The following is a 21,976-nucleotide window of genomic DNA, read 5'->3' as shown; positions in this document are numbered from 1 at the left end:
CACAAAGGCAAGTCTACCATGCAGATGCATGGAGGGATAGAGATCAACATGAACGGAGCAGAAAACAGAGAGGACAAAATGTTCTCCTCAGACCTGCAGGGTGAAGCTAATGCAAGCAGTAGAAAAAGTGATGTATTTCTGTTGGGGGAGGCTTGTGGGGACTATAGCTATTCCAAAACTTGCCTTAGACCCCCCCCACCATAGCCACCCCTATTGCCACCATTACTTCTCCACTGCTGCTGGTGGCAGCTATAGGGGCTGGTACATACAAACTACTTGAACTTCACACACAGTGGCTGGGGAGAACCTGAGGATATGGCAAGGAATCCAGGACTCTCACCCACATGGCATAGCCTAGCAAAGCAGGGGGAGTTCCTGCTCTGGTGTCCAATCACAGCCCCAGCTGCTATTCACATAGGCCAATCAGGGACCGGGGATGCATGTGTAAACACCCTTCCCAGAAGGAAGCCTTGATGACTTGGATGGTTCAAGTCCAATGGGGGAAGTGGGACATTCCTTTGCACACCAGTCAGAGACAAAGGAGGTATAGTAGGCAACTGGGAGCACCAATCCAGCAGCAGAGAGAGGCTCAGTGTGTCTCTGAGTTGGCTACACTGAGTCTCTGTGAAGACTGTTGGAGGGGTTCCCCACCTCCTGCCAGGATATCTTTGAGCTGGGTTTGGCTCCACTCTGGGAGCCAGGGCTAAAGGTACTCATCCTGACAAATACAGGAGGAGAGAGTATATTATGGAGCATTCCCAAGGGGTGTAGAAGCTGTGTGAGTCAGGGTAGGGTCTGGACATGGGCAGGGTATGCGTGTAGGGGGTTTAGGCTGGGCGTCTATGGGGGCTTAGGGTTCTGAGCGATATGATGGACTGTGGATGTGTGTTTATGATGCACGGGGTTCTTTTAGGGGGAAGAGAGGAGGGGACAGGGAGTGGATAGTATGGCATTGCCACTCTTATTTCTGCACTGCTGCTGGAAGCCACTTCCTTCAAAGCTGGGTGGCCGGAGAGCAGCGGCTGCTGGCTGGATAGCACAGCACCCCCCAATTTTCTGTCTAGCCCACCTTATCCCCTCCCTCCCCTAGGAAGAGGTTAACGCTGCCGCTGTCTATTGCAAATGTGTCATCTGTACTCCAAACATGCATTTCTTCAAGTTGCACTCCCCCCAAAAGATCTCTGGGAATAATGGGAGTTAGCTAAAAAGGGGGATTTTTAATCCAACTTTCATCTTGTGCACGATCAACGAATTTGTTTACTAAGTTCCAATCAGTTACTTGCGTGCAACCCCAGTGAAGGCAATAGGACTGAGGATATCATTTGAAGAAAATGATTTTTCAAGGCGGGACTGAGGGACTAATCTTAGGCCTGGGCTACACTAGGGAGGAGGTTCGAACTAAGATACGCAACTTCAGCTACGCTATTTGCGTAGCTGAAGTCGAAGTATCTTAGTTCAACTTACCTGGCCATCCTCATGGCGGCGAGTCAACCGCGGTGGCTCCCCCATCAACTCCACTTACTCCTCCTGCCGAGGTGGAGTACAGGCGTCAATTTGGGGATTGATTTATCGCGTCTAGACAAGACACGATAAATCGATCCCCGATAGCTAGATCACTACCCGCCGATTCAGCGGGTAGTGAAGACGTACCCTGATTTTCAGGACCTTTATTACTGGTGATGATGCAGTAATGGAGACAACTCAAGTATTGACTTAGGGTATGTCCACACTGCAATGGGTACATCCACACTGCAGTTAGACACCTGCAGCTGGCCCATGACAACTGATTTGGGTGTGCGGGTTTTGAGCTAAAGGGATGGTTAACTTAAGTCTAGATGTTTGGGATCAGGATGGAGCCCGCACTCTAAGACCCCGTGTGGTGGGAGGGTCCCAGGGCTCAGGTTGCAGCCTGAGACCAAACATCTACACTGCAATTAAACAGCCCGTTACCCTGAGCCCCACAAGCCCAAGTCATCTGGTACAGGCCAGCCGTGGATGTCTCATTGCAATGTGGATGTACTCACTGAGCCCAAGCAGAGTTGGCAAAGCTGAAACTAAAAAAAACCACATTTTGTTTGTAAATGGAGCAGATTTGATACGGAAATCATTGAGAGATAAACATAGAACCTCACAATGCTATTTCTACAGAGTAAAATGTGGCATCAAGCAGCTTTAATGCTCTAGATAGGCATTGCTGCAGCGTGCCAATTTCAGAGTGGAACCACATTTTAAATATCCTGTAGACTGTAGTTAAGTGATGTAGTACGTTAAACTTTCCAGTATTACATATTTCAATTGATTCTTTGTTCTCCTCTTTCAGAACAGACTAGTGAAGCTAAAGAGAAGGATGTTCAATCAAATTGCAACATATGGAAAATCCAGCATTTCTGTAAATTCCAGGAATAGGCTAACACATCTATTTGAGTGAGACTTGTATTAAAAGTTATTTATTCTTCTACTCCACCTTTCACCTGAGGATCTCAAAGCACTTTACAAACATTAAGCAAGCCTCACATCACTTTGATGAGATAGGCATTATCCACAATTTATAGTTCAAGAAACTGAGGAAGGGAAAAGTTAAATGCCTGCAAGTCAAATTAGTGGCAGAATTGGGATTAGACTTTAGGGGTATGTCCATACTGCATTAAACCCTCCCTCCATTTCCCTTCTACCCTCATTTATTTTTGTTGTATAGGGAGGGAATGTGGTCTTGTGATTTCAAGAATGGGACTCTGAATCAAGAGACACAGGGTACATGTACACTGCAATTAAAAACCCATGGCTGGCCCATGCCAGCTGACTCAGACTCCTGGGGCTCAAGCTAAGGGGATATTTAATTGCAGTGTAAACTACTGGGCTCTATCTGCAGCCTGAGTTCTGGGACCCTCCCACTTCACAGGGTTCTAGAGTATGGGGGTATTAGCATAACTCAATCCCGCTACATTTTCAAGATTTTTACGTCATGGTTTTTCTCCAAATAGATGTCTGCAAAGGAAACCAAAAAGCTTCTTTTGCTGTTTAACTATTACAAAGTTCCCCAGGTCCAAACAATAAAAAATGCATCTTGAATCTAAAGGGACATTTAAAGGGACAACATAAAAGTCAGGAAGCCAAAAATGTAACCTCACTTAAAAGTCACAATAATCGTCTCCCAGTATCCGGCTAATAATGCCGCTTTTAAAAATAAATATATTATTCCTTAAGTGAGGACTGGAGCATGGATACTATTTGATGAAGCAAGCTGTGTATTGGGTTATGACCATACTACAACAAATCAGAGCACAGGTCTTATCTGTGATCACACATGTACATGTGCTATTCCCCATTATGTCTGTCTACCCCACTCTTCTATGCAAGCTAAAGAGGCACATACAAAAACCCATCCCCTGAGTGCCTCAAACAGCAAGGTTCTTGTAAATGTCAAGAACGTCTCAGAAGAAGGGAGTAGGCAACCACAGTGCAAGAAGCTATTCTGTCCAGCTGCTGTGTTGCCTACTCCAAAACACATGCAGTAGGTCACATTTTTGGCACAGCAGTCTCCCTTTAGCAACCAATCTCTTCTGAGTATGGAAAATATGTGAATGGGAGTTGCAGGAGGTCAGCACCTCCCAGGATCTGGCCTTAAGGCATTGTCCCAATGTAAGTAAAAATGATGCTCCTGTTCAGAGAGAGACACCTTCAAAATGAATCCCAGCATTTGGAAAGAAAACAACAAAGTAGGAAACAAACAAAAAACACCTTTACGGTACTTACTGTAGTCAGGGCTCTTACTAATTAGAAAGACACCCTTTCCAGACAGAACTGTGCTTATTATTCCAGCTCTGCCATTGCTGCCTAATTCCATGATCTCCTCTTTTCATTTACCAGCACAATCCTCCACCCAACACCACTTCTCTTGCACCCCATCATACAGCAATTATTGTAAGTTAGGCAGTAAATAATGCATGCCCAGGCCTGTCATCTAAAGCCGCTTTTGTTCAAAGTTATTTCCAGTCATAAAATCATAGAAATTAGAGACAGAAAAGACTTATTAGGTCATCTAGTACAAAAACCTATGCCAATGTGGGATTGTTCGCTACAGTACACTTTCTAGTGCTTTGTCCAGTCTAATTTTAAATGTCTCCAGGGATCTCTAAATGGCTCCAAAATGGGGGTTTCTGTACTTCACTAAGAAGGCTATTCCACAAGCTAATAATCACGCTTGACTAATGAGTCATGCTGATTCAAAGCTTTAGTCATATTAAAAGTATATGACTGTTGGCTTGTTCCTTTAATGCATGATTAGCATTGTGTATGGCAGTGCTTCTCAAGCTATCTGATGTGGGGGACTGGCATTTTTTTTCCCCAGTGTGCGTGCAGACCGGCAGCTGATGGCTTTTGGACCGGCACTGGTCCGCGGACCACCACTTTGAGTAGCACTGGTGTATGGTGTATGTCTACTAAGGTCTTAAAACATTGAGGAGTATGAAGACAAAGAGGACAACATGCGCTCATTGGAGTTTTGTAGAATTAACAAAGTTACTTAGTTCTGGCAGGCTGTTGGCCCTTGTGATGGCTGCACTGCTTCTAGATACCACAAATTATGCATGTGTCTTATCATGCAAGCTCCAGTAAAGCAGATCTTTAGGCTTACAGATTAAATGGGTGTTTCCTGTTCAAGAAAATGAATTAATAATGTTCTAGGAGAATCTGTGGCATGTACATGTTATGAAGGTCAGAAGACCTGAAGGTGGACTGGAAAAGAGTGATGGGGTAGATAAGAGTCATTATGGAGTCATTTTATAGCAGTGGACAGGAAATCTTATGAGGAAAATAGTAATAGCTTTCCTGAGAGATTTCCAGTGCTTTCTGCTTTCAGTCAGACCAGAAATAATGTGAGAACAGCCTTGGATTGGCACCTAAATTGTGAACCGTGTCAGGCAATCTCTCCTTTTCTAATGCATCTGCTTTGTTTAATCTCTTTTCTACCAAAGACAGGGTTCACTGACATGTGACCCTAAAATGAGACAATGGAAAATAATATTTAAAAGAAAATTAAACAAATCAGTTTGAACCTCCGAAAAGGATCAGTTTAAATTTGGGGTGGAGTTTCCTGCCTTGTTAGAGTGAATTCAGGTTAAGCTTTAGAACTGTAAGCAGGGTCTGAATGAGCTCTTCCCTGATAGCTTGTGATGAGCTGGGGATGGAGAAAAGGCTTCAGGACCAGACTGTATGTACATGAATACACCCACTCTGCCTAGGTATGAGCAGACAGAGCTGCGTTGCCCAAGTGATCAACTTTGGCTGGTGTTGGGTTACAAATCATTCTAGTATTGAACGCAGGGGACAGAGGTAATGAAATATTGTTATCCTTACTGTATGAGTAAAGGGCAGCAGAACTGTACTTAGCCTGTCCTGATTCAGGGTGGTCACCCTCAACTGAACTCACAAAGCGGGGGGCTTGGACCGACGCCAGACCCCAGTGAAGAGTGAGAGGGGCTGGGGATAGCTATTCCTGCCTGGAGGTGTGGGCTTTGAGCTAAGAGTCCAACTCCTTGTTTAACCTGTCCCTCCCCAATGTTTAAAGATAGAGCTAATTAAGGCTCCATTTGGAGTCTTTTTGTTTTCTTACATGATCACTAGAGCTGAAATAATCTGTTGTGGGGCAGCATTTCTGCCCAGCCTGCTTCAGCAGTGAGACTCACCGTCTAAGGCTTTGTCTACACTGGCAAGTTTCTGCGCAGTAAATCACCTTTCTGCGCTGTATCTCCCAAGGTGCAGACACTGCCAAGCCACTTAGTGCACAGAAACTGCGCAGTTGGGGCACTCTAGAAAAACCACCCAGACGGGAGGCGTAGAGCTTGCTGCACCGGGGCTACAGCGCTGCGGTGTGAGTGTAGACACTGTGGTGATCACAGCACTGTGATTGGCCTCCAGGAGGTGACTAACAATGCCTGTTCTCGCCTCTCTGCTCATCAGTTTGAACTCTACTGCCCTGCCCTCAGGTGACCAACTGTCAGCCCCGCTCCATACATTCCTTTGCAAATTTGGAAGTCCCCTTCCTGTTTGCTCAGTGAAGTGTGTAGTGGTCTCAGCGCATCTTTCCAGGTGGCCATGCCTGCTCCATGCATCAGGTGATCCCCTGCTTGGAGCAATGCTGAGCTGCTGGACCTCATCAACATTTGGGGAGAGGAGGCTGTCCAGTCCCAGCTGCGCTCCAGCCATAGGAATTATGATACCTCCGGACAGATTTCACAATGCATGACAGAAAGGGGCCATGACCGGGACACATTGCAGTGCAGTGTAAAAGTGAAGGAGCTGTGGAACGCCTACCACAAGACACGGGAGGTGAACCGCTGCCCCAGTGCTGCGCCCACGAGCTGCCGGTTCTACAAAGAGATGGACTCGATACAAGGTGGTGACCCCCACCTCCACTGCGAAGGCCCCTGTGGATACTTCATTGGCTCGCATGCCAGTCGAGAGTGGACCAAGCCAGGAGGAGGAAATCTTGGATGAAGATGGGGAGGGGGACCCAGAGGCAGAGGATGACACGGAGGCCAGAGATGCATGCATTCAGGAGCTCTTTTCTACCCCAGAGGAGCCTAGCCAGTCACAGCAGTCGGATCTAGGCGAAGCACAAACAGGAGAGGAGGCCCCTGGTAAGTGGATCTGATTTTGGGAATTGCTGAAGCGAGTTTTTGGGGGCAGGAGGGTTGCAGGAAGCAGGCTTGTCTCCCACCGCATGCCTAGTCTGAGCGGCGGAATAGGCTGTTGATCAACTTCCTCACTTCTCGGGAATCTCCCTTAGAGATCTCCAGGAAACTCTCATGGAGATACTGGGCAATCCGCTGCCGCAGGTTCCTCAGCAGAGCTGCTTTGTTTCTTGCCCCATTAAAGTAACTTTCCCACACCACTTTGCTGTCACCAGGGGGATGGGCGGACCATTGCTGCACACAGGCGAGCCACATAGGGGCCAGGGTGGAAGCCACAGGCTTGGACAAGACCCTCCCTTGATTCCCTGCTCATCCTCAGCAGCAAGATATCTTCCATAATGATTACCTCCTGTGGAAAGTATGGGGACAGGAATGATTATCAGGCTCCCCTACAGTGCTGGCTCTCCGCAAGAGCCATGTTCCCAGTGTACAGCAGAGTCTGGGAAGAAAGATTTACCCTGGCCCCGCAGCTACTTACCATTTTGGGGGTCTTGTGGCTCATGTGTGCTTGCCTGGGATCAGCCAGTTAGTGACAGGTGTTAGTACTGGCTGTATTTTAAAGCACTGAAACAGTATTGTCTGTGTTGCAAACAATACTGCTTCTGTAAAATGTTGCTTGGGATGACCTTGGGAGCCCAGTCTCCCTCTTTGTTATCGGCAGCAGAATGGCTGCAAGGAACTAGAAAGCGACCAACAGCAACACCAAGACAAGGAGGACTTCCTCCATGAGGTTATGATGCACTCCGCCACCAAGAAACAGGAATTGAAGGAGTGGTGGGACAGTGAGAAAAGGGACCAAAAGGAGAACGCGGCGTGCCAGAAAGAAGGCAAAGAGCTGCTCCTAAACATTATGGAGCATGTTTGGAGCATGTATGGAGCAAGTGGACATGCTCCAGGCGATATTAGCTCTTCAAACTGAGCAGCTCCACGCCCGCCCTCCCCTGCAGCTGCTGTCGCAAAACTCTTTCCCATGCACCCTCCACACACCGCCAACAGACTCTTATCAACCTCCTGGCTCCACTCTCTACCCACAGCATTCCACTCCTCCCTCCTCAGTCCAGCACTGGTGACTCCCACTACCCACTGCACTCAACCCCATCCCTCTGCAGTTTGGCCCTGCTGAAGTACAGCACCGCTGCATTGTACTCCAAAGGAGAAGGTTGGGTATGATCCCTGGATATACACAAATCTGTAGCCGTCCCGGGACCCCTCCTCCTCTTGAGACCTTCCCTTCCCTCATCCACCTCCCTGCTGATGAGTTTTTTCATTTGACTCTCTCCTCCAGTTGTTGTCTTTTAATAAAAGAATTATGTTGGTTTGAAAACAATCTTTATTCTATTAAGTGAAAGCAAAAAGAGCACTGCAAAGCAACATACAATTATGTTAAGGCCCCTTCTTGCATCAGTCACCTCCTAGCATCACAAGCACTGCAATCCCAAGCATAGCAACAAATATTAGTGGCTTTCAGCTTCAGGCTGCTGCCTCAAGGCATCCCTGATCCTTATGGCCCCGTGCTGTGCCCCTGTAATAGGCCTGGTCTCTGGCTGTTCAACCTCAGCCTCCAGGTGCTGAGCGTCCGTGGTCCAGCCCTGAGTGAAGCCTTCATCCTTCCCTTCACTGATATTATGGAGTGTACAGCACGCGGCTATAAGCATAGGAATATTGTCATTGGCCATGTCCAGCTTCCCATACAGGCATCACCAGCAGACTTTTAAATGGCCAAATGCACACTAAACAATGATTCTGCACTTGCTCAGCCTGTTGTTGAACTGCTCCTTGCTGCTGTCAAGTTGCCCTGTGTATGGCTTCATAAGCCATGGCATTAAGGGGTAGGCAGGGTCTCCCACGATCACAATGGGCATTTCAACTTCCCCTACAGTGATCTTCTGGTCCAGGAAGAAAGTCCCTGCTTGCAGCTTCTTGAACAAGCCAGTGTTCCAAAATATGCATACATCATGCACCTTTCTGAACCAGTCTGCGTTAATGTCTGTGAAACGCCCATGGTGATTCACAAGCGCCGGAGAACCATTGAGAAATACCCCTTGCGATTAATGTACTCAGTGGCTAGGTAGTCTGGTGCCAGAACTGGAATATGGAATTTTGGAATATGTGCTATCTATAGCCCCTCCGCAGGTAGATTTGTGCAAAGCCATCCACAATGTCACGCATGTTGCCCAGAGTCACAGTCTTTCGGAGCAGGATGTGATTAATGGCCCTGCACACTTCCATCAACACGACTCCAACGATCAACTTTCCCACTCCAAACTGGTTAGTGACCAATCGGTAGCAGTCTGGAGTAGCCAGCTTTCACAGTGCAATCGCCACACGCTTCTCCAGAGACAGGGCAGCTCTCATCCTCGTGTCCTTTTGCCGCAGGGCTGGGGCAAGCTCATCACACAGTCCCATGAATGTGGCTTTCCTCATGCAAAAGTTCTGTAGCCACTGCTCATCATCCCAGACGTGCATGACAATGTGATCCCACCACTCAGTGCTTATTTCCTGAGCCCAAAAGCAGCGTTCCACTGTGGTCAGCACCTCCATGAATGCCACAAGCAATTTTGTGTCATAGCTACTACGCTTGGCGAGATCAATGTCACACTCCTCTTGCCTTTGTTGTTTAAGAAACAACTCCACTGCCACTTGTGATGTATTGGTGAGAGTGAGCAGCATATTGGTCAGCAGTTCAGGATCCATTCCTGCAGCTCAGGATCCATTCCCGCAGCGTGAAAGAGGCAGGGCGCCCAATACACAAACTGTTGAAAGATGGCACCAAATGTGGATGGAAGCACAGGGATTGCTGGGATGCAAAGCAATGCATGATGGGGCATTGGGACTGGACCCAGAATGCCCTGTAATCCGCTCTGCCTTTCCACAAGTCTTAGCAGCAAAAGAGAAAAAGGATAGTGGGTAGCTCCACCACTCCGAATAGCACAGCAAGTGCCACAAGTATGAACACGCTATTGCACAGGCAGCTGTCAGTGTGGACACACAACAGCGGTTTTCCCTCTGCACTCCCTGAGCAGAGCTATAACTGCCGGCTCTGTAACTTTGCCAGTGTAGAGGTGCCCTAAGAGCTGAAAATCACTGAGAGCTGGGTACAACCTCAAGAGACCATCCTGGAGAGGTCACAGTAGAGAAGCAGGTGGCAACAGAATGTGATGGTGTGCATCAGTGACAGCTGGCAAGGTGGCCGACTGAGTGGAGTGCAGCAGGGCAGACCAGGGCGGAGCAGCCAACAAAGCGGCTGGCAGAGCAAAGTAGCGTCTGGCTGGCTGGCAGGGCGGCTTATGCCAGAGCAAGCACCTAGACTCCGGAGCGAGCAAGGTGTCTCTCCCATCCCCCTTCGGGGCAGGAGTTGAAGTCATGTACATGCACCTCTGAACTCTGAGTCTTCCCTGATCAAGGACAACCACCGTGAGTGGGGGGGTGTGGTGGAGGGAGAAGGGAGGGACCCATTAAAGGATCTTTTGGTTGTTGGACTCATGAACCTGAGGCAAGTGACATGGCCCAATGTACTCTGGGGTGGGTGTTTTGCTCATGGTTTTATGTTTATTAAGCCTGCTTGTGGCGTTTTCCCAAATTAATGCCGGGTTACTTCCCTCCTTTTATTAAAAGTTTCTTTACTACACTGAGACTCTGGGCTTACAACAGGGGAAGAATTGCCTCTTAGAGACACCCAGGGGGTGATGTGTAATTTTCCCAGGTTACTGGGTGGGGGCTTGAGCCGGTTCTGTTTTGCATTGTCAAAAAGGAACCCTTATATATTGAACGTGACCCTGATCGCTGCCGATTCCACCTGGCAGAAGACTTAAAGAACTAAAGGGGGACAAAAAAAATCTGCAAAGTGTGTTATGCCCTACCGTAATTAACTCTTACCCATATATTGCCTCTTGCACTATATTCTTATTCATGTAAGTGTTGAATGGTAAATTAAATCTGCATGGCATTGACCATAAAGCACTATCACATCTACATGGGGGAAAAGTTTACAGCGAATCCCAGGAGCAAACACAAAATGGGTACTCAACGGTATTCACTTGAAAATGGGGGAGAAAACATTTAACTGAACAAAAAGAGGTAGCAGCTGTTCCCTAGAAATCCAGTGCAAAAACTAGACCAGATGCCAGATTATTTTAACAGTGACCTGAAAGTTTGTTAAGTGAATTACTCAGCTGTTCCTTACCGCCAAGCAATTTCCCTAGACATTCACTCACTCATACATACACTCTACGTTCCCACCAACCCCTTCCATCCACAGGCACGCACACACACACCTATTCATGCTCGCTAATATCATTCTAAGCAAAGTTAAATTACAGACGTAAAACATTAAGTATTCAGTGGGAAAAAAAAAACCCATGTGTGATTGGAGGTCACACATCAGCATGTACGAGACATTTGTGAAGGATGAGTGAGCTTTCATCGACTCCTCCAATCCTCTCTGTGCTGTCCCTTGGCCCCTTGGATCATCTGTGTGCCAAACCAAACAATCAGACACATATAAAACAACCCAGGAGTCCTTAAAAATGTTACTCTGTTAAATTAAATACTGTGAAATTGCTTATGTGCATGCAAAGAAAATGTCAGGTTAGTCAGAAGGGGCACACTTCTGCATAAACTATTACTGTATGTGAGGAACTGTGCATAATATGATTAGGGAAAACTTTTCTTAGCCTGCAAAGAGACATATTTACAGGATCTGCTTAGAAGGAAAACATTCTGTTCCCTTTTCTTCTCCAGCAACATCCACGTCATTTTTTCAATACCACAGTTAATGCTCTGTTTCTCCTATATATTTATGGTTGCTCCACCATATATATCAAACCAAGCAAACTGAAACGTGCAGTGAGACACTTCAGCTACACTGCTGTCTTGGCTTCATTTCATCCAACCTATCTGGCCTATACAATTATTAAAATGGTGCCAGAGACTGCTTGTGGCATGGACACTGGGCCAGAAGGGGCCGATAAGACCTGAACAATAACCCAGACAGAACCTCAGAGAAGTGAAGTGGCAAGAAAAGAGATTGAGGCCATTTAGGCTAAAAAAAAAAAAAAAAAGATAACTTTACCTGTCATGGTAAAATGGACTGACGGGGCAAAGAAGTGAATAGAGAGTATAAGAAAGTTCTAAGGCCAAATTCCACGGTGTTACTGAAGAATCTGGCCCCTACTATTACAGAATAACCTATGGCCAGATTTTCAAAAGAACTCTGTTCTCATTAAGGTACCTCAGTGGCAGCTGCTGGATGCAGAGCGCTTTTGAAATTTTGGCCCCAATTATGGAAACTGAACATTGTTGAAGTGACCCTGAGGCGTCATTGTGTTGAGTGAAGAAGGCTCAGAGTTCAGAGCCATCAAAATACAAGCAGCAGCAGCTAGGAGATACCACGGCCTAAGCACATTTCAGAAACTATATTCAGGCAGTCAGGAATAAGCTGGAGGAGGAGACAGAGAGAGGCACCCTACATGGAAAACTACCTACAAGCTATGCACAAGTATTCAGCAGCATCAGCCATTTATTACTAAACCTTTATAATAATTTCAAAAGACAATTTTCCTCAATAGCTTACATGATGCATGAAATCTCTCACTGACAGATGTTCTTTATCTCACAAGGTCTTCCACCACTTAAAAGCCAGTGTAATGCAATGTCTCACAATGACAGCTAAGAAAGGGGGCAAGTAACCTGCAAATAACATTGCGAGGCATTTCTTCCCACTCCATAATAATGCCATGCAGCACTGAGGTTGAGCAATGAATGGAAAAAGGGTGATGCTCCTTGGCAAGAATAAATAATGGAGCTCCTCCATGCCAAAGAAATGGAACTAAGCAGGTTTACCTGTACGTGATGTTTGTGAAGCAATTTAAAATGGGTAATGGCCCATTCATTTTTTTTTTTAGATTTACATGTTCCTCAAAGCGGCTATTCAGTTGATTCAGTCTTTTCTGTGGTTAATGCAAATAAAACTGATTGGCAAATATATGGGCTACACAAAAACAACCCCCAGTGATGCCCTCTCAATAGCCTTTCATGCTCCAACTGGAAGCTGCTGAAAAAACAATTTCTTGAAGACAAAATACTAAATGACACCACATTTCTTAATTCATATCCCACCACAGGTCCATTTCAGCAGAGCAGAACCTTATTAATCTGCCCTTCACACATCCACACACCTTATAATTCACACATAAAAACAGCTGTCAGCAAAGATTTAACAACAACATGCTTTATTGAGGTCTTGTGGTGAGAGATTTCATTATTCTTACAAAATATGCTACTGTTCATTCACTAATCTATATGATTTCAATATTAACCAATATCTCCAACTAAAGGTGGGCTTGAGTTTGCTAAGTCTGGACCCAGAGTCCAGATATGGAAGCTGCCACCATTTTGTAAAGAGAGTAGTGGTTTGAAACTGGGGATTTTGAGCCACACACACATATACAAATGAAAGAAACTGTCAACCTTGTTAATATTATTTAGTTGCATTATCCTTGCTTTTTTAAATTACACACCAAGGACCAAATCCTGAGCTGCAGCCAAGGAGTGAAGGGAACAAGTACAGCTCAGATATCATGTAAACACACCTTTGTGCTTCCCCAATCTTATCCTGCTTCAGAGCAACTTGAAACAATGCTTGTGCCAGGTGTCCACAGCCTTTTCTGGCAGATAGGAAATAAAGGAAACCTGGTTCAGGGGCCTGTAGTGTATAGGAAAAGAGGAGTATTCCTTTAAATAGATTGTAAGTGGCACTCACTGTGTTCTGTGTTTTTGAAGCTACCAGAAACAAGCCAGAGCAGCAGTTTGTATGTAGCTAGACATTAGCTAGGTATTACATGTTTGTTTATAGTTAGTACACAGGATTTTCTGAGACTCATCTGTGTTCCTGTGGTTTCTCCATAAAATTTTTGGTGTGTAAAGAGCTAGACACACCAGGGCACTTGTAAGAGGCTTATAAATCTGGATCCTCTAAGCCACCCACATTGCAGACTACCACCCCAACCTTTGTGAGTCCAGTGCCTGAACCCTTTCCCTGGCGTTCACACACACAGGGTGCAGGAACCTTGTACAGCCTTTCCATCCATCCATCCCCCTATGCAGCCCCAAGCAGGGCATAAGTGGTGTGAACAGCTGTGCTCTCATTAGCATGTCAGACCCAGAGCACTGGCCTTACACTTTCGCTGAAGGTCCATCTGCTTATTTAGACTTGTGCTTGAGGGAGTTTGGAAGTGGGCGTTGGGCAACATGTCCATTTGATAAATATAATCATATCAGAGGTATCGGAAGGAATGAAGCTAGACTGCATCGTCTTCGAATCCAACTTTAATCTCTCTCTCTCTGTCTTTTTGGTCTGTGTTTGTACAGCACCTGGCACAATGGGATCCTGAGTCCATGGATAGGGCTCCAAGGTGCTACTGCAATACAAAATATAATTATTATAATAATGGGGCCAGAGCCCGCACCTCAGTCACACTCCACTTCTTTGCCCCAAAGAACACTTCATTTCAATTCCCCAGCCTCTACCTCAAACCACACTGACCAGCAGCCCTACTAATGGGGTATAGGAAGCCCATTACAATGGTGATGTGTTATGTATTATTTTCTATTTTTGTGTGTGTGTTTAGAGTCCATTGGACAAGCACATTTTGGCATGTCAAAAAAAATGAAGAATGAAAGAATCAGAGTTGAGTGATACATTTTCTTGCGGCATGGATTATTCTATCACTCAAACAGCAATAATCATTCATTGTTCAATCTTATAAATATTCCCACTGTTTTGTCCTGATTGCCATGTTTCATCCCTGTGCCTTTCTTATTCCAGTAGCCAGACAGCAATTTTCATACTACTTATTTACATTACAGATTATAGGACTTTGTGCACTGCAATACACTGCTTTTTTTGTGTTTGCAGAATGCAATAGAAAAAGCTCAAAGCTGAGTCAATATGATGGCAGTTTGTGTTTTTACAAAGGTATAGTTTGTGACTCTCATTCATGATAGTAGCAGAGCTGTTAAATTGCTGAGCTATCAGAAATAAATCTTTATTTTGGTGAGATCCTGACCAAATAACTGGCCCTTTCTCCCACATTTCTGGGACAAATTAAAAGCCACATATTAGCTCTTTCTGTGTGACTGCATTTTGGCACTGCAACCCTCTTGCATGCCTGTAAAATATTTGTCATCATACACATAAGTTAGACACATAGGATTTGCCGTACTGGTCCACTCAGTCCAATGTCCTTTCTCCAACAGTGGCCAACCCCAAATACTTCTGAGCAAGGTGCAACAAACACATAGTAAGCAGATGTGGGATAACCTGCCCTGCCCCCACCCTCAATGAAGGTCTCATCCCTAATCATTAGATATTTTTAAGGCATGTTTATCTCCCATCCAAGCTCTTTTTGTTAGCATTAACTATTGTAATTGGATATTCTTGTTATCCATATGTCCAGGACCTCTTTGAAACTTGCTAAATTCTTGGTCTCAATGGCATCTTGTGGCAGTGAGTTCCACATACTGATTACACAGTATGTGAAAAGGTATTTCTTTTTATCAGTGTTGAATTTGCCATCTTTCAATTTCATTGACTTCTTTGTTTCGGCTTCTTTCAATGGTGTACCACTGTTGGGATTATACGTGCTCTGAGCTCTGTAAGGACAGTTACAAATCATTGCAGCTGAGGTTGCCCAATACTTCCCATATGTAAAATACTTTATATATAAAATTTACTTTACTTCACATACTTTAAAAATAAATATCTCAAAAGCTACTAGCAGGATGTTCTATTTGAAAGGAGTGATTAGCACTGCTGGGAGATCAAGTTACTCAAAGAAAAAGCTCCCACTGTGGAATGGAGAGCCAAGATTTTTACTTTTCAGCACACAGAAAGGTAACATTGATTTCTTTACATTTTTAATATTTGCATAGTATACAAGAGCAATGATGACATCCAGATCAGGCATTTCCTGCCAGATAATGATTGTCTGGGTCAAGGGCTCTTAGCTTTACTTTGGAGACTTAGCTACTTCAGCCAGTCAGTGAGGTTTACCCAGTTCAAGTATCTTGGCTGGATGTTGGGGGCTCTGCAGGAGGAATTGAGAAAAGAATTCTCCTCCCAAGGATGTGCTGCAGCTCCATTCTGCCCCTCATGACTGGCTTAGCATCCAAGCCCCTAGTGAACCACATCCACAGCGGGGAAGGATCAGAAGATCCATGCTTTGGCAAATTCTCCACCCTCGCCCCTGTTGTGTCTTGCCTCCATCCTCCACTGTGTACAGCAAACAGAAGCCCAATGGAGTTGGACTTCATGCTATGTAGAAGGTGAATAACCTCACTATGAGAGGGATTTCCATTCTACATCTGCCAGGGTTAGAGACTGACAGCAAAGTCATCCTATGACCACACACTGCTATTTTTAGCACAGTATCTTAATCAGAATTAGCACAAGTCTGTCTATCTGGGATCAGGATGGGAGACTTTCTCCTGGTCACAGCATAGACATAGCCCAAGGCTCTAAACAGCGGCCTTCACGTGTCTCAGGACTGTTAAGTAGCCGCTGCTCCATCTACCAAACCCCTGTGTGATAATGTGCAGGGAGCCCAGCAGAAAATAAAGGATGCAGAAACTCCACTCAGGGCATCTTGTTCTCCCTGTCTTGCGGAGTGGAACTGCATCAGCTGAGCTGTGGTTGGTACCTGTCATGGCAGCGGATATAGGGATGATATTCCTTGAACTCCAATTTAAGAAGGGGAATACCCAGTTCTGGAACACAGCAGGGTAAAATGAAATGCTGCAAACCTACAGACATTTTTGTACTAGCCTTTCCCATACAGGTCCTCTGGTCTTATCACATGTCCCTCTTGGATCTTTTTCTATCTCATGTTCTTTTGTTGAAGAACCAATTAAATGAAACAATTGTATGACTACTTCAGCCTGCTGTGAATATTAACAAATTCTGTGGACTGGAATACAGAGAGTTCTACTGGAGAAATAATGTGGGTTTCATTAACCAGAATTAAAGGCCTTTTGAAATATTTTTGTGTCGTCTTGAGTAAGTGTATCTCACTTAGGTTATCAGAGTCCACTTATGAATTGTTATAAATGTATAAACGTGTGTGTATTCTTTTGGCCACTATCACTATGAATTTTTACAGTGCTCTCCATAATAAGACCTTGATCTTGGCTGGGGCCTATAGGCTGTACAGGAATACAAATTAATAATAATTACAGCAACAAAAATTATGCAACGTTTAACAATCTGTTAGGCATCATCACAATATTAAAGCAGTCAAAATAAAAAACAAAGAAGAAAGACTCGGCATAGTTATGTATTAAGGGATATGGGTGTTCCTAGGGAAGCATGTAGAGTTACAGTATTGAACATACTGGAAACAAATTTGAATGTCCGCATAATTTATGCTCGATATAAAATTACCAAAATCTAGATACATATCTTCAAGGTCCTTCTCCACTAGCTACATTGCTGCTCTCATATCCTCCTATTTGCCCAGAAGTGGCCTCTAGTCCCCCTATGCCTGCCTTCTAACTGCCTTCCTTCAGGCCTTCTGGAGAAGGATAGTCCATTGGGTAGGGTGCAAGCTTAGCATTCAAGAGCCCAGAATTTAAGTCCCAAGTCTGCTACAGGCTCCCTGTGTGACCTTGGCCAAGTCACTTAATTTCTCTGTGCCCAGTTCCCCATCTGTAAAAGGGGTTAATACAGCTTCCCTACCACACCGGGATGTTGTGAAGACAAATACATTAAAGACTGTGAGGTGCTCAGATGCTCTAAGTACCTAAGACAAATTATCCTATCCTCATCCGTTTTTTCTTCCCTGTCATCCCTCTCACACAGAACTCTCCATCCTCTTTCTCAGGCATCACTCATCCTCCCACTGTTCCTAAAACACTTCATCTCTGAAGTCTTTTGCAAAAGAAATCAGCTTCACATCCAGGCTGGGCACTCACCTGGGGTGTAATGTGTCTGAGTCACATTTTCTGTGTCAGATTTAGGCCCTGTTCCTATAACTTGGGCTGAATAGATGCATCATCCTTGCACCTCTCAGACAGGGATTTATCCTGATCTGTCTGCATAGAGCTCATTGCAGGTTCAGGGCCTTGACCTATAATATCCTTGGTACAGAGACCATGTCTTCCTATGTGTTTGCACAGTATTGAGCACACAGGTGTTGCTCAATGAATAACATTCATGCCTGTGTATTTTTAACTCTCATTGGTGGTAGATGCATGCAGCAACATTAAAAACTGGGGTCCAGCTGCAATCCTGACATTTTGGATGGATTGCTGTGTTGTTAAATGCCATAGTTTCTGGCAACTCTAGGTGGCTATTTTGCACCATACTTGTCTTCCTCTTAATCTAAAATCATAGATTTTAAAGGCTCTCTCTCCAGCAATCTGAAACAGAGCTGTTTCCAGCACTAGAGAAAACAGCCACCTTGTAATAATTGTATAAGGTCTTATTTAAACTATTTTGTAACAATGGGAGGGAGAAAGGAATATTTAGCCATTCCAAGACTTAGAATAGATTTGTTCTTCTAGTGCTGAAGCATGCTGTGCGGCACCAGATCATATGCTGCTAATAATATGTTGATTTATGTTTGCAGAATTGAAATAAATGGTATTTTCTGTAACAGGGGATAATAGATGGCCCTGGAGCAAATAGAACTGCACATTCACACGAGAAGCTATGCTCATGCCTTAAGCAAGGGAAATGCAACTTAAGCAGTATACTCAATCCTGCTCACACCAAAATCAGTGGTAGCTTTACAATTGATTTCAATGTGAGCACTCTGTTCTCAAGGTACATTTTTCAAATTTGCCTAAGTCCCATTTTCAAAAGTAACTTAGCCGCTTAAGCCTCCAAAAGTCGCAGCAGTCAGGCTCCTAAATCACATAGGCCCATTTGAAAATTTTACCTTGGACACTCAGCACAGGAGAATTAGACTCACACTCAATCTAGATGCCAGCTATTATTGTGGGGTTCTGAGACAGCCCGATAGAGTATAGGTTCCAAAACAGTTTAAAGGAAAACCCTTTGTTTTCACAGACTTATAAACATTGCAAGGCATTCACTTTTCAGGCTGAAATGCTCCGTTCTTAATCTCTGCACAAAGGTGATTTTTCTTTTTTTTTTTTTTGATGGGGGAAAAAGGATGATGAATTCTTTAAAACATTTTTGAATCTATGTGAGGACAGTAATTCTATTTCTCTGGTTAGATGCTTAATACAGTATCATTTATTCAACAAAATATATACCATAAATATAGGCAAAACTGGTAGCACCACCTATTATTAAGTTGGCCTTACATTTCCCTTGATAAGGCTGTTTTTGGTTGCAGGATGGGCACATTTACATTGCTGCTAGATCCTTCACTTTTGTATTTCCTGACATGTTTAGAGTTTAATCATGCAATCTTAATGTTGCAGCAACAGCTTTCCTTTGATTTAATATGTAATGAATTTATAAACAGGAGTAAGTTTCAAATTTAGAGAACTGTTTGTCTTTATTTTCAAGTGCAACCACGTGTTATCATTCATCATTTTCATTTCACTGATATAAGTTAAAAGGGCTAATAGTGCAATGGTGTCTGACAAAGCTCACTATGGAATCACTGTACAATGTCACTCACCGTGCTGAGCTTCTGTATGCTATTGACATCAGCACAGGGATTTAAGAAGCTGAGAGTAGATAGGGTCACTATTCTATCAAAATCCAGTATCCTGCCTTTGACATTTTCGGGGGAAGATGAAAATGCCCCATAATATACCTGGCCAATTGTGCAATGCTGTATGTGGGGGAAGTTCCTCCTTGACTCCTGTAGTCATTCAGGGTCAGCTCATCCATCCCATGGGTTTTCCTGAACTAATACTGGAGCCACAATGGAGGAAATAATAAAACACCAGACTTGGTTTACTCTGCTGTTCTGTGAGATATAGGAAAACATAAGCACAGGAAGAAAGTTGGATTATCTCTGCATTGTCTCCATTAAAACCGGAGCCCCCACACTACAAACAAACATTTTCAAAAGTGGGTATTTCACTGCATTAGATTCAAACTACTCATCTCAAGCTGGTGTCTAAGTTATACCAGAAAAAACAAGATGGCCGATATGCAGCAAAAGCTAGTTTTGTGCTAAAGACATTCAGAAATGCCTGGTGTGTTTTCTGTTTGAAAATGTTAACCAAGCATATGAGATCTTGTCACATCATCCACTGATACCAGCTTTAATCCATTTTCATACATTTCTTGCAAAAGTAGCTCTGTGTCTTTGTTCATGATGCCTTCTCTGGAATGCCTGCCTGTCCTGGTCCACCAGCCATTATTCTTTATTAGTGGTCTTGTACAAATGCCTCATGATCCCAACCAAGATCAGAGCTCTATTGTTCTAGGTGCTGTACATACACAAGATAGAAGACAGTCCCTGACTAAAAAGCTTATCATCCAAATAGACAACTGGTAGGATGAGAAAAAGAGAGACACAAGTGAAGTAATTTGTCCAAGGTCACACAGAAAGCACTAGGATTATTACCCAGGTCTCCCAAGGAGCACACCGGTGCCCTAACCATACAAACATGGTGGCTCTCCTTTCCTTATTCAGCTCTTACCTGAATATTCACTTCTTCCCTGACATCCACACTAAGAAAAACAATAATTCCCACTGTTTCTTTAGCTTTCTTATTTTTCATTAAAAATAACCCAGAACCACCACAATGTTCACATACCTAAACTGAGTAACCCTATGGATGTAACCCTTGTCCTTCCTTGACCCATCTGTTCCCTACTGTTTACCACCCTCACTTGTTGTGGCAGGTCAATTTTCAATTTGTATGATTAGCCCTTATGAGCAAAGACCTTGGGTGTAATCCTGGCCTCACTGAAGTCCAAGGGAATTTTGCCATTGACTTAGTAGGGTCAGAATTTAGAATCATACGGTGGGAGAGACCTCAAGAAGCCATCGAGTTCAGCCCCCTTCGCTGAGGCAGAGCCAGTGAACCTAGACCATCCCTGACTAGTGTATAGAATTTCATCCCTTGGGTTCCCTTATGCCTTCTGTGAAGGACCTTGCACGTGTTTGGGTGCTATAAAATAATCTCATGCACAGAGGCTTTAGGTCTGACTAGCCCATACAGCTCTCTGTAGGCTGCCGGCCAGTCTTCCCAGCCCTAGAAGGACTGACACAAAACCCAGCATCTGATTCTGGTCCTTTCAAAGAGCTACAGCTTTAATTTTTAACAATAAGACAGTTCAACATAAATTCCACGTATGGACCTAGCCTTTGCCCTCGACCTGGGTCTTCAGTAGGGGCCTAGCTATTCCCTACAAGTTCCCACTCTACTGGCCATTTGCCTGAGCATCACCTGATCCAGGGCCTGCCCCCTGAGCCAACTTGCTTCCTATCTCTCTCCCTGCTTGACCCAGGGGCTTTCTGCCAGAGCCTCTCTGCTCCAAGAGGCTCTCTTCCCAAGAGACCTATGTGTGGCTTTTATGATCGCCTGATCAGTCTCAGATGAAAGATCAATTTTTGCGCCCTTAGCAATGTAGTTAAGTTGACCTGACTCCCAGTGTAGACACAGCTAGATCTTCTGTCAATCTAGCTACTGCTTCCTGGAGATGGATTAACTACACTGACTGAAAAACCCTTTTCCTCAATTTAGCACAGCACAGCGCCGTAGCTGTGCTGCTTTAGTGGCTGTGGTGCAATTAAACATGCCCCTAGCAATAGCAAAGTCACACTGTAAAATGACACTTGACCTGAACAGAATGATTGGATTACTGCACAGAGTGATTGTATTAGCAGCACACCGTGGTTGTGTTAGCACCCACTTTAAAAATATTATTATGAAAGGGTGAAACCTACTGAGGTTGACACATTAACTGAAGGGTGAGTTCGTACCTAACTGTAAGCATAAGCCCCATGTAAGACAAAAGGAGTGCGAACCCACCCCAGGGGGGGGGGTTGCTGAGCATTGCTGTGGGTAGGTGTGAGGAGGGGTGACAGAGCACAAAGCAACTGAGAAGAGCCAAGACAGACAGAAAGACAGCCCAAAGGAGCAACTGAAAGCACGGTTGCTGATCCTGGAAGAAACCTAAAGAGGCTTTTGGGTCAGGGGCACAGGTTGAAAAGTGTTCTGAGTGCTCTGAGCAAAAGAAGCTGTTTCTTGCTATTTGATTCCTTCTACACTCAGATATACATGACTTTGCACATTCTTGCTAAATAAATAAAACTGCATCAAAGAAATACCTGACTATCACCAGTTTCAGT

The sequence above is a fragment of the Lepidochelys kempii genome, chromosome 2 (genome assembly GCF_965140265.1).
Source record: "Lepidochelys kempii isolate rLepKem1 chromosome 2, rLepKem1.hap2, whole genome shotgun sequence".
NCBI lineage: Eukaryota > Metazoa > Chordata > Testudines > Cheloniidae > Lepidochelys > Lepidochelys kempii.
Note: the sequence above shows the minus strand (reverse complement) of the source record.